Source organism: Cynocephalus volans, chromosome X, assembly GCF_027409185.1.
Source record: "Cynocephalus volans isolate mCynVol1 chromosome X, mCynVol1.pri, whole genome shotgun sequence".
NCBI classification, from domain to species: domain Eukaryota; kingdom Metazoa; phylum Chordata; class Mammalia; order Dermoptera; family Cynocephalidae; genus Cynocephalus; species Cynocephalus volans.
The window spans coordinates 90,903,101-90,915,159 of record NC_084478.1 but is presented as its reverse complement, the minus strand read 5'-3'; the positions used below and the strand labels follow the sequence as shown (position 1 = coordinate 90,915,159).

At 35.1% G+C, this 12,059-nt stretch overlaps 1 protein-coding gene across 2 annotated transcripts in view; it reads left to right on the top strand.

The window, feature by feature from the left end:
- Positions 1 to 12,059, top strand: part of RPS6KA6 (ribosomal protein S6 kinase A6) — a 166,332-nt gene that overhangs the window by 93,359 nt on the left and 60,914 nt on the right. The gene's annotated exons all lie outside the window — the stretch shown is intronic.

The following is a 12,059-nucleotide window of genomic DNA, read 5'->3' as shown; positions in this document are numbered from 1 at the left end:
CATATTGGCAGCCCCAGCAGCATGCTAGCCAGACAATAGTGTTGAACCAGTGGACCATGAAATCCCCTGACACAATGATTAACACCAAAGTAACGATACCAGAAATATGAAAAATCAAGAAAGTACACCACCAAAGGGTAATAACTCTCAAGATCTAGATCTTATAGAACAAGAAGCCCTTGAAATGTCTGACAAGGAATTTTGAGTCATAATTCTAAGGAAACTAAATGAAACACAAGAAAACTCAGCTAGACAACACGATGAAATGAGGAAAAGTATACAGGACCTGAAAGAAGAAATGTACAAGGAAATCAGTACCCTGAAAAAGAATGTAACAGAGCTTGCCGAGCTGAAGGATTCATTCAGTGAAGTAAAAAGCACAACAGAGTTTAACCAGTAGGCTTGCGGAAGCAGAGGAGAGAACTTCTGACCTTGAAGATGGGCAGTTTGAAATAACACAGACAGACAAAAAAACCCCAAAGAAAACAGAATTAAAAACATTGAAGAAAATCTAAGAGAGATATCAGACAATCTTAAGCACTCAAATATCCGACTCATGGTTATTCCAGAAGGGGAGGAAAAAAGGATATTGCATTGAAAACATATTCAACAAAATACTGGCAGGAAGCTTCCTAGGTTTAGGAAATACACATATCTTCATATTCAGGAAGCTCAAAGATCCTCAAATGTATTCAACCCAAAAAGGTCACCTCCAAGATATGTTATAGTAAAATTGGCAAAACTCAAAGACAAAGAGAGAATCTTAAAAGCTGCAAGAGAGAAGTGTCAAGTCACCTACAAGGGAGCCCCAATCAGACTAACATCAGACTTTTTATTGGAAACCCTAAAAGCCAGAAAGGAATGGGATGATATATTCAAAATATTAAAAGTCAGAGATTGCCAGCCAAGAATACTCTACCCCACAAGGCTATCCTTCCAAGATGAAGGGCAAATAGTATATTTCTCAGACAGACAAAAACTGTGAGAGTTCCCTACCACACAAGCACCCTTACAAGAAATTCTCAAGGGAGTACTGGGTTTGGTACATAAAAAATAAACACCACTGCCATAAAAACCCAAGAAAAATCAAAACCCACTAGTAAAATAAATATGGCAACAATGAAGAGAAAAAAGAAGTTTATTTACAACCCAAGGAACCAACAAATACAGAAAACAAACAGTAAATCAAAAAAAGGGAACAAAAGACACTTAAGATATCCAAAGAAAAATCAATAAAATGCTAGGAGTAAATCAACACTTTTCAATAACAACTCTTCATGTAAAAGTATTAAAGTCCTTGATCAAAAGACACAGACAGGCTGACTGGATTGAAAAGGAGGACCCAAGTATATGCTGCCTCTACCTCACATATAAAGACTCACATAGACTAAGAGTGAAAGGATGGAGAAAGATTTACCATGTAAACAGAAATGAAAACCAAGCTTGAGTAGCTATTCTGATAAAATAGACTTTAAAGCAAAAACCATAAAAAGAGATAACACCACTACATAATGATAAAAGGATTCATCTACCAAGAAGACATAACAATCATAAATATATACGCACCCAATATCGGAGCAGCCAGATTTATAAAGAAAACTCTATTAGAACTAAGGAAGGAAATAGACACTAATATCATAATAGCAGGGGACCTGAAAACTGCACTATCAATATTGGACAGATCATCTAGGCAAAGAATCAGCAGAGAAACACAAGATCTAAACAACACTCTAGACCAACAGGACTTGGCAGATTTCTGCAGAACATTCCATCCAACAAACTCAGAATATTCATTCTTCTCATCAGCACATGAGTCATTTTCCAGGATAGATCACATGTTAGGTCACAAATCAGGTCTCAACAAATTCAGAAGAATTGGAATTATCCCATGTATTTTTTCAGACCACAATGGATTATAATTAGAAATGAATAACAAACAAAATCCTAGAAATTATACAAACACATGGAAATTAAATGGCATTCTACTTAATGACATATGGATCCAAGAAGAAATCAAGCAGGAAATCAAAAAATTTATTGAAACTAATGAAAACAATGATACATCATACCAAAACCTGTGGAATACTGCAAAAGTAGTACTAAGGGGGAAATTTATTGTATTAAATGCTTACTTCAGAAGAATGGAAAGATGGCAAGTGAACAACCTAACACTTCACCTTAAAGAACTAGAAAAACAAAAACAATCTAAACCCAAAGTTATCAGATGGAAAGAAATCATTAAGATCGGAGCAGAACTTAATGAAATTGAAACCCAAAAAACGATACAAAAGATCAATGAATGAAAAAGTTGGTTTTTTGAAAAGATAAATAAAATTGACAAACTAATAGCATGGCTAACTAAAAAAAGAAGAGAGAAGATCCAAATAACAAAAATTAGAATTGAAAAAGGTGATATTACAACTGATACATCTGAAATACAAGGAATCATTTCAGACTACTATAAACAACTATATGCCAACAAATTTGAAAATCTGGAGGAAATGGATAAATTTCTGGACACAGACAAGCTACCAAAACTGAGCCAAGAAGATGTAGAAATTATGAACAGACTAATGATAAAAGAGATTGAAGCTGTTATCAGATGGCTACCAACAAAGAAAAGCCCAGGACCAGATGGATTCACAGCAGAATTTTACCAAACATTCAAAGAGGAATTGACACCAATTCTCTACAAACTATTCCAAAAGACTGAAACAGAGGCTATTCTCCCAAACTCATTCTATGAAGCAAACTTCACCCTGATACCAAAACCAGGTAAAGATACAACTAAAAAAGAAAACTACAGGCCAATATTCTTGATAAATATAGACACAAAAATCCTCAATGAAATACTAGCTTACAGAATACAGCAACACATATGAAAATTAGACACCACGATCAAGTGGCATTCATCCCAGGGATGGAAGGTTGGTTCAACATATGCAAATCAATAAATGTGATACACCATATCAATAAAATCAAAGACAAGGACCATATGATCATCTCTATAGATGCTGAAAATGTATCTGTTAAAATTCAACATTCAATGATGACAAAGACTCTCTATAAGTTAGGTATCGATGGAAAGTATCTCAACATAACTAAGCCATATATGATAAACCCTCTGCCAATATCACCTTGAATGGGGAAAAGCTGAAAGCTTTTCTTTTAAGAACAGGAAATAGAGAGGGATACCCACTCTCACCACTCCTGTTCAACATAGTGTTTGAAGTACTAGACAGAGGAATCAGAGAGGAGGAGGGAATATAGGGAATCCCGACTGGATAAGATGAGTTCAGATTATCCTTCTTAGCAGGTGACATGATCCTATATATCGAACCGCCTAAAGCCTCTACAGAAAAACTCTTGGAGGTGATAAATGATTTCAGCAAGGTAGCAGGATACAAAATCAACACAGAAAATTAGTAGCATTTCTATTCTCCAATAGTGAACATGCAGAGAGAGAAATCAAGAAAGCTTGCCCATTTACAATAGCCACCAAAAAAATAAAATACTTAGGAATTGAATTAACCAAGGATGTGAAAAAATCTCTATAATGAGTATTATAAACCACTGCTTAGAGAAATTAAAGAGGACACAAGGAAATGGAAAGATATCCCATGCTCTTGGATTAGAACCAAAATTGTGAAAATGTCCATACTACCCAAAGTGACGTACAAATTCAATGCAATTCCCACCAAAATTCCAATTACATTTTTCTCAGAAATGGAAAAATGTATCTAGACATTTATATGGAATAACAAAAGACCATGCATAGTCAAAGCCATTCTGAGTAAAAAAAATAAAGTGGGAGGCATAACACTATCAGACTGTAAACTATACTACAAAGCTATAATAACCAAAAAAGCATGGTACTGGCATAAAAACAGACACACTGATCAATGGAATAGAATAGAGAATCCAGAAATCAACCCACACACCTACAGCCCTCTGATCTTTGACAAAGGCACCAAGCCTACACACTGGGGAAGAGACTGCATCTTCAGCAAATGGTGCTGGGATAACTGGATATCCATATGCAGGAGAATGAAACTAGACCCATACCTCTCACCATATACTAAAATCAACTCAAAATGAGGTAAGGAATTAAATTTAATCCGTGAAACAATGAAACTACTCAAAGAAAATTCAGGAGAAACACTTCATAAAGTAGGACTTGGCACAGAATTCATGAATACAACACCAAAAGCACGGACAACCAATGGAACAATAAGCAAATGAGATTATATCAAACTAAATGAGTTATGCACAGCAAAAGAAACAATTAACAGAGTCAAAATACCACCAACAGAGTGGGAGAAAATGTTTGCAAAATATACATCTGACAACAGATTCATATCCAGAATATACAAGGAACTGAAAAACCTTTACAACAAAAAACAAATAACCCAATTAAAAAATGGGCAAAGAGCTAAATAGGCATTTTTCAAAGGAAGATATACTAATGGCCAAGAGACACATGAAAAAATGCTCAACATCACTCAGCATTCAGGAAATGCAAATCAAAACCACACTGAGAGACCATTTCACCCCAGTTAGGATGGCTAATATCCAAAAGACTGTGAATGATAAATGCTGGCGAGGTTGTGGAGAAAAAGCAACTCTCATACATTGCTGGTGGGACTGCAAAATGGTGCAGCCTCTATGGAAAAATGGTATGGAGGTTCCTCAAACAATTTCAGATAGATCTACCATATGACCCAGTTATCCCACTGCTGGGAATATACCCAGAGGAATGGAAATCATCAAGTTGAAGGTATACCTGTTCTCCAATGTTCATTGCAGCACTCTTTACAATAGCTAAGCTTTGGAATCAGCCCAAATGTCCATCATCAGATGAGTAGATATGGAAAATGTGGTATATCAACACAATGGAATACTGCTCTGTTATAAAAAAGAATGAAATACTGCCATTTGCAACAACGTGGATGGACCTAGAGAAAATTATATTAAGTGAAACAGGTCAGGCATAGAAAGAGAAATCTCACATGTTCTCACTTATTTGTTGGAGATAAAAATAAATAAATAAGTACACAAATAAACTCGGGGTGGGGGAGAAGACACAACAATTACAATTCTTTGAAGTTGATAGGACAAGCAAACAGAAAGGAGATTGTTGGGAGGGAGTGGGGAGAGGGAGGAGGGTGAGAGGTTTTGGTAATGGGCCACAGTAATCAACCATATTGTATATTGGCAAAACAAAATAGAATTTACAAAATAGAAATAAAAAAATACAATAAAATAAAAATGGAGACAGAGAGAGTTGGGGCAGTCTGCCCAGAGGCATATACCAAGTGATGGTAAGTCCATCTAAGGCAGGGCCACTGCATATGGCTCTGCAGGTTGCATCCTGCACTAAGATGCATGGTTTGGGGACAATAGGAACTAAAATCTATCTCCATTCACTAAGCCATGAATGCTCCTAAAGTTAGGGGCTCTTTCTATCAGTGTGTATCAATACATCATGTGGGTTAGTGGTGGCCTGTCCTGAGACTTAAAATTTAGTGTGTTGTTTCTGACAGGACATAAGATGGGCTGTAACCCCAGATGTCTTATCTGTGAGCTCTGAAAGCATCCTTCAAGATATTTAAACTTGTTTTGTGGAAATTTAAATTTGTTTTTATGTGTGTATGGCAGTTTTAAGTCACTAGTTTTTAAAATCAGTATTTTTTAAGGAAACCAACTTGACCAAAAATCTTTCACAGAAATTTGAGACTTATTAATACAATGCTCAATGAGAAAAAAAAAAAAGAAAGAAATGTTCACTCTTCCCATTAGGTCAATATATTCTTTACTAAAGAATCATAGACCTTGGCATTTGAGAAATCAAGAGATATTATCTTGTCTTTCCCCTGCCTTCCGAGAGGAAAGATATTCTGCCCAAGGAGGCTGACCATTTCTAGATGCAGAGAAACAGCGTGAATCTGATGCAGGCAGGACAAGTTTCGGGCTGTAGCCAAACCGAGGGGCAGAGCCAGAGCCACTGAGTAGTGGGGGTCGATGGCATGAAAAAGGCACATAGATCATCTTTTCTACAGGTTTCACAGTCTCTCATGTATTCTGCTTCCTCTAAAATCTTTTCAGCTGCGTCTTGGCATCCATCATGTCAATATACCACCTTTAAAAGGATGTGTGTCTGGAGAACATGCTTAGGGGAATGACTACCCACTTAGCTAGTTCCTAAATAAGACCCACCCATGACCTCTGATTCGTGTGAGAAGTCAATGTGATGATCCATAAAGTGCCTCTCGTACGGCGAGTACTCAGCGAACATTAGTGCCCTTTCCCCTTACTTTCAAAAGTTCCATGTCTGTCCCCAAGGGAAAAGAAGTGTCTTCAGAACCACTGACTTATACCCAATGTCGCATGACTTGATTCTGTCAGTGAAGAGGGACTGGATATCCTGGACCAGCAGGTGGCACTCATTAGACATGTTGCAGGTCCTCCCAGCAGTGTGGATGATGATGGTGAGGTTCAGCTTTTGGATAGTGGGTCTCCCCAGCCCCCCAAGCAGACCGGGGGACAATGCTGGGGCAAGCTGTGGTGGGGGAAGAAAAGAAAACACGGAGGATTCATTTTGCCAGCCCATGTCAACCACCTTGCTACTGAAGGCCAATGCAATCCTCAGGATCCTCAACATCCCAGCTGCCCCCAGACATTCTGTTCTCACCAAGACTGGGGGACTAAGTAGCAGACTGTATCCTAGCAGTGCTACATGGATGTTTTACTCTGAAAGCTTGTCTTTGAGAGTCATTTATAATCTATCAAACTCATCTGTCATTTATTGACATATGGTATCAGTCCAAAAGCAGAAATCAAATTTATCTGAGGCTTTAAAACAATATGATCATTTTCTATTAAACTTTATTAAGCCCCCCCAATATATATATATTGGCCTCCACCTAGAAGCAGGAAAGAAGCAGAGCTTGCCTGGGGTCCTAGGCAGGAGCCAAGGTCATCATCCCCCACCCAGAAGCTGGCAAGGAGCATGCTGAAAAGACCACTTCCATGAAAGTGGCCCACCACAGCTTCTGCCACAGCTATGGCTGCTGCAAAAGTAGCTCAATGCTACAGCAGTAGCCACAGCCACTGAGCAGGTTGCCCACAAAGCACTCAAGTGCACTGATACAAGGAGAGTCACCAGCAGAGAAAAGAAAAAGAAGATGACACCTCTCTCCTCAAAGCCTACTCCAGAATAATAGAAGAAGCTACTGCTCTATCAGATGACCAGGCATCAGTGCAGAGATACTATAAATATGAAAACCCAAGCAAATATGACACCACCAAAGGAATACAGTAATTCTCAAATACCAGACCCTATGAAGCAGGAAACCTTTGAAATGATTGAAAAGGAATTCCAAACAAGAATCTTAAGGAAACTCACTGAGATACGGGAAGACTCAGAGAACATAATGAAACAAGGGGGAAAAAATCCAGGATATGAAAGAGGAAATTTACAGAGAGATTAATACCTTAAAAAGGAATGTAGCAGAGCTCATGGAACTGAAAGATTCACTCAGCAAAATAAAAAACATAACCGGTAGCTTAAGCAGCAGATTAGAACAACAAGAAGAAAGAATTTCTGATCTTGAATATAGTCTTTTCAATATAACCCAGGTGGACAAAGAAAAAGAAAAAAATAATTAAAAAAAAAGAGAATCTAAGAGAGCTAGTAAAGAACCTTAAGCCCACAAACATTCGAATCATGGGTGTTCCAGAAGGGGAGGAGAAAGGAAAGTTCATGAAAAACCTATTCAATGAAATAATAACAGAAAACTTCCCAGGTAGAGGGAGGACACGGACCTTCAGATTTGGGAGGCTTGAAGATTCCCAAACAGATTCACCCCAAAAAGATCCTCTCCAAGACACATTATAGTCAAACTGGCAAAGCTCAAAGAAAAAAAAAAATCTTTAAAGAAGCAAGAGAAAAGTGTCAAGTCACGTATAAGGGAGCCCCTGTCAGACTAACAGCAGATTTCTCAACTGAAACTCTATAGGCCAGAAGAAAATGGGATTATATATTCAAAATACTAAAAGAAAAATGCTGCCAGGCAAGAAGATAATACCCAGCAAGGTTGTCCTTCAGAAATGAGGGGAAAACATTGTATTTTCCAGTCAAACAAAAGCAGCAGCAGTTCACCACCACACAAGTAGCCCTACGAGGAATCCTCAAGGAAGTCCTCCATCTGGAATCTAAAAAATGATAATTGCTACCGCGAATACACAAGAAGGAGCAAAACCAACTGGTAAAACAAAAATGTAAATGAGAGAGAAAGAAGCTAAATTTTACCAACACAAAAAGCCATAGATACAATGTAATAATTCCACTACTTTATTTCTCATTTTAGTAATTTCAGGCTTCTCTCTTTTTCTTGGTCAGTCTAGATAAAGGTTTGCAAATTTTGTTGATCTTTTAAAGAGTCAACTTTTGGTTTTGTTGATTTTGTCTATTGTTTCTTAATTCCCTATTTCATATATTTCCATTGTAATCTTTGTTATTTCCTACTTCTATTTGCTTTTCATTTAGCTTGCTCTTCTTTTTCTATCTTCTTAACGTAGAAGATTACATTACTGAATTGAGATTTTTCTTATTTTTAATGTAGGTGTTTACAAGTATAAATTTTCCTCTAAGCACTACATGATCCCTGCATCCTATCAATTTTGATATGTTGCACTTTGAACTTTATCTCAAAGGACTCTCTAATTTCCCTGTGATTTTTCTTTTTACCTGTTTTTTATTTAGGAGAGTATTGTTTGATTTCCACATATTTGTGAGTTTTCTAAATTTCCTTCTGTTATTGTGGTCAGAGAACATATTTTCTATGACCTTATTCTTTTTAAATGTATCAAGACTTGTTTTGTGGCCAAAAAAATAAAAATAAAAATTAGAAATAAGTAAATAAAATAAAATTCCAATTTCATCAAGGTAGATTTTATATATATATATACACACACACATATATATGTATGTATATTAATCTACCTTTATGAAACTGAATTTATATATATGTATATATAGTGCAATGAATGGCTGATTTTTGTAAAGTCAATTCTTCCATAATCAATTTATTGGCTTAACAAATTCCAAATAAAGCTGCAATAGGAGTTTTTGTTTCCATGGAGTTGACCGAATTATTGTGCAGTTTATTTGGAAAAGTAAACAAATGAAAAGAACTAAGAAATTTTGAAAATAAAGAACACTCTTTCCTTGCCCTACATCTTGTTTAAAACTTTATAAAGCTTGTATAAGCAAAACGTCATAGTATCAGCACAAGATTAGAAACGTACTGTACAGCCGAAGAATATCCTGTTATACATGACTTAGCATATACTATTATGATAAAGGAAGGATCACAAATTAGTGGCAAAGAGATTGTTTAGTAAACAGTGTTTGAGAAATTGGTTAGATATTTTTAAAAAACCATTTAAGAAAACCATCTCTACTATACACAAAAATACATTTTACTTACATTAAACAACCAAGTCTGGAAAAACAATTATTCTAAAATAAAATGCAGCTGATTAGTTGACAATTGAATAAGGAAGGTCTTCTTAAGCATTAAAGTTGTGAAGGAAAATCAGACAGAAATGATGTATAAATTTGACTGTACAAAATTAAGAATTATTGAACACCAAAAACCAGCACAAAGTTGGAGAAATAGTTGTAGCTAATGTGATGGAGAACTGCCATTTTTAATATTTAAAAGATTTGTACCAATTGACAAAACAGTAAGTCATTAATGGAAAACAGGCAAAAACATTACTGATAATTCACAAAAAAATAGAAAGGCCACTAAGCATGAAAAAAAAAAATGGTCAGTCTAAGAATCAAAATTTAAATTAAAACAAAATTGATGTCATTTTTATCTATCACATTTGAAAAGATTTTTTAAAGAGTATATTAAGTGTTGTCATGGATGTGGTAAGACAAATGCTTTCATAAACTGCTGACGGGAGTGGAAATTATTGTAACCTTTTTAGAAAATAATTTTTTTGTATGTCAGGAATCTTGGACTATTTATGGTCCTTGACCTAATATTTCCTGTTATATTTCTTACGAATCCATTTTAGGGAAATCATAAATATCAGTAAAGTGTATGCATATTACAGAGTTATTTACAATAGTGAAAAACTGGAAATGAAATAACCTGAGTGTCCAAAAAAGGGGAATATTTATGTAAGTCATTGTAAATTGATATGGTTGATATTGTGTAGTCATTGAAAACTGCTTATAAATAAGTTTTAAAGATAGAGAATACTTATGGTATAATATCATGTGGGGATAAAGGAGGCCACTAAATAGTATATATAGTATTAATTCAACTATGACAACACATACACACACTGACATATTCATACACAAATGATTTGAAGAGCAGACAACAAAAGATTAAGAGTGCTTACCTCAGGATACTAGAGTTTTGGATGATTTTCATTTGAGTGTTGGGATTTATTAAGATGATCGATGAATAGGAATGCATTATTGATAGTGAACCTAAAACTTACAAAAAAAAAAAAAAAGAAATTCTAGCATACCATATGGCAGAAGTGACTTTTGCACAAGAGTTCATTCTTAAGGACAAGTATCCCTGATTTCAAATTCTGTGCCTCCTTCTTACTAGCTATGTTATTTTGGGGGAAGTTACTTAACCACTGCAACTCTCTTTCTCCATATGTAAGATGTTGATAATATGTACCTCATTGAGTTGTTTGGAAGATTGGAATAACTTAATGAATATACAGTGCTTAGCACATAATTAATTGGGCCTGGCATATAATTACTATTTACTAAATTTATTATTTGCATCCATCATGAGGCTTTCTACTAAGACAGATTGATGACAAGGTGGTAGGCTTGTCATAAACTTTAACCTAAGCAAAGTTTCTTCCTTTATTTAGAGTTTTGAAAGATTTTTATTTAGGGTTTTCTTATGTGTTAGGTTTCAATGAATGTTTTGATTATCCTTGCCCAGAAGTTAAATAAGTTACAAGTATTTTTATTCTTAGTAAAAAGTCAAGTGAAAATGATGTTCCTATGCTTTTACCTTTATAATATTTAACACTCCTGAAACTCAGATAATGTACAATCTTTGTGTTTTTTCTAGTGATCATTTTTAAAAGTAGACGGAGTGTCACAAGTTATCTTTAACTGCTCATTCTCCGCAACTTTACTAGTAGCCTGAGTCTGCATTGTGAAATGCAGTGGCCATAATTTTAAATAGGCAAGTCGTTGTAATATTTTATGATATTTTATTTAAATTTTGAGCCTTCCTGATAATTCAGACATTTCTGTAATGAAAATAACCCATTTATGGAAAAATATTTGTTTTTGCCAATCTGAATCCCTTGATAAACCTTAAAAATTACATCTAATGGCTGAGTAGTACCCAATTCTGTGTGTAAATTAACACTCACTTGTGAATGAATATAGACATAAACCTATAGTAATAATACTTTATAGTTGCACACATGGCATTTTACGGTTTACAAAGATTTTTTTCCACATGAACTAATTTGATTCTTACAGCAATTTTGTTAGGTATATACAACAGATATTATTATTCTTATTTTAGAGATTTAGAAACTGAAGCCCAGAGGGCTAAATGACATGTCTGATGTTACACTGCTAATTCTGATTTCAAATCCAGTACTCTTTTCACTTTGTCATAGCAGTTCTATTCCCAGGCACAAAAAAAGTGAGGAATATAGTACCGTTAATCTCATGACTCTACTAACAGAAGAGGCTTGGAGTTCCCCTTTAGGTCAGAGATGAGTTTAGAATGTTTATGTAATATAAAGTTTCTAATTTAACAATTTGCAGTGATATATTAGAAACTTTGGGTTGGTAGAGCTGCTAAAAGTGAAATTCCTGAGAAATGAGTCTACTATATCTGAAAGAGAGAATAGTAGAAATAGTGGAATTACTATTGCTAAAACAAAATATACTATATATATACTTATACCTTGAAGGCATCACTATATTATAATAGAGTACAAATATTAATATTGGTATTATGACACCAAATCATTTTTCAAAA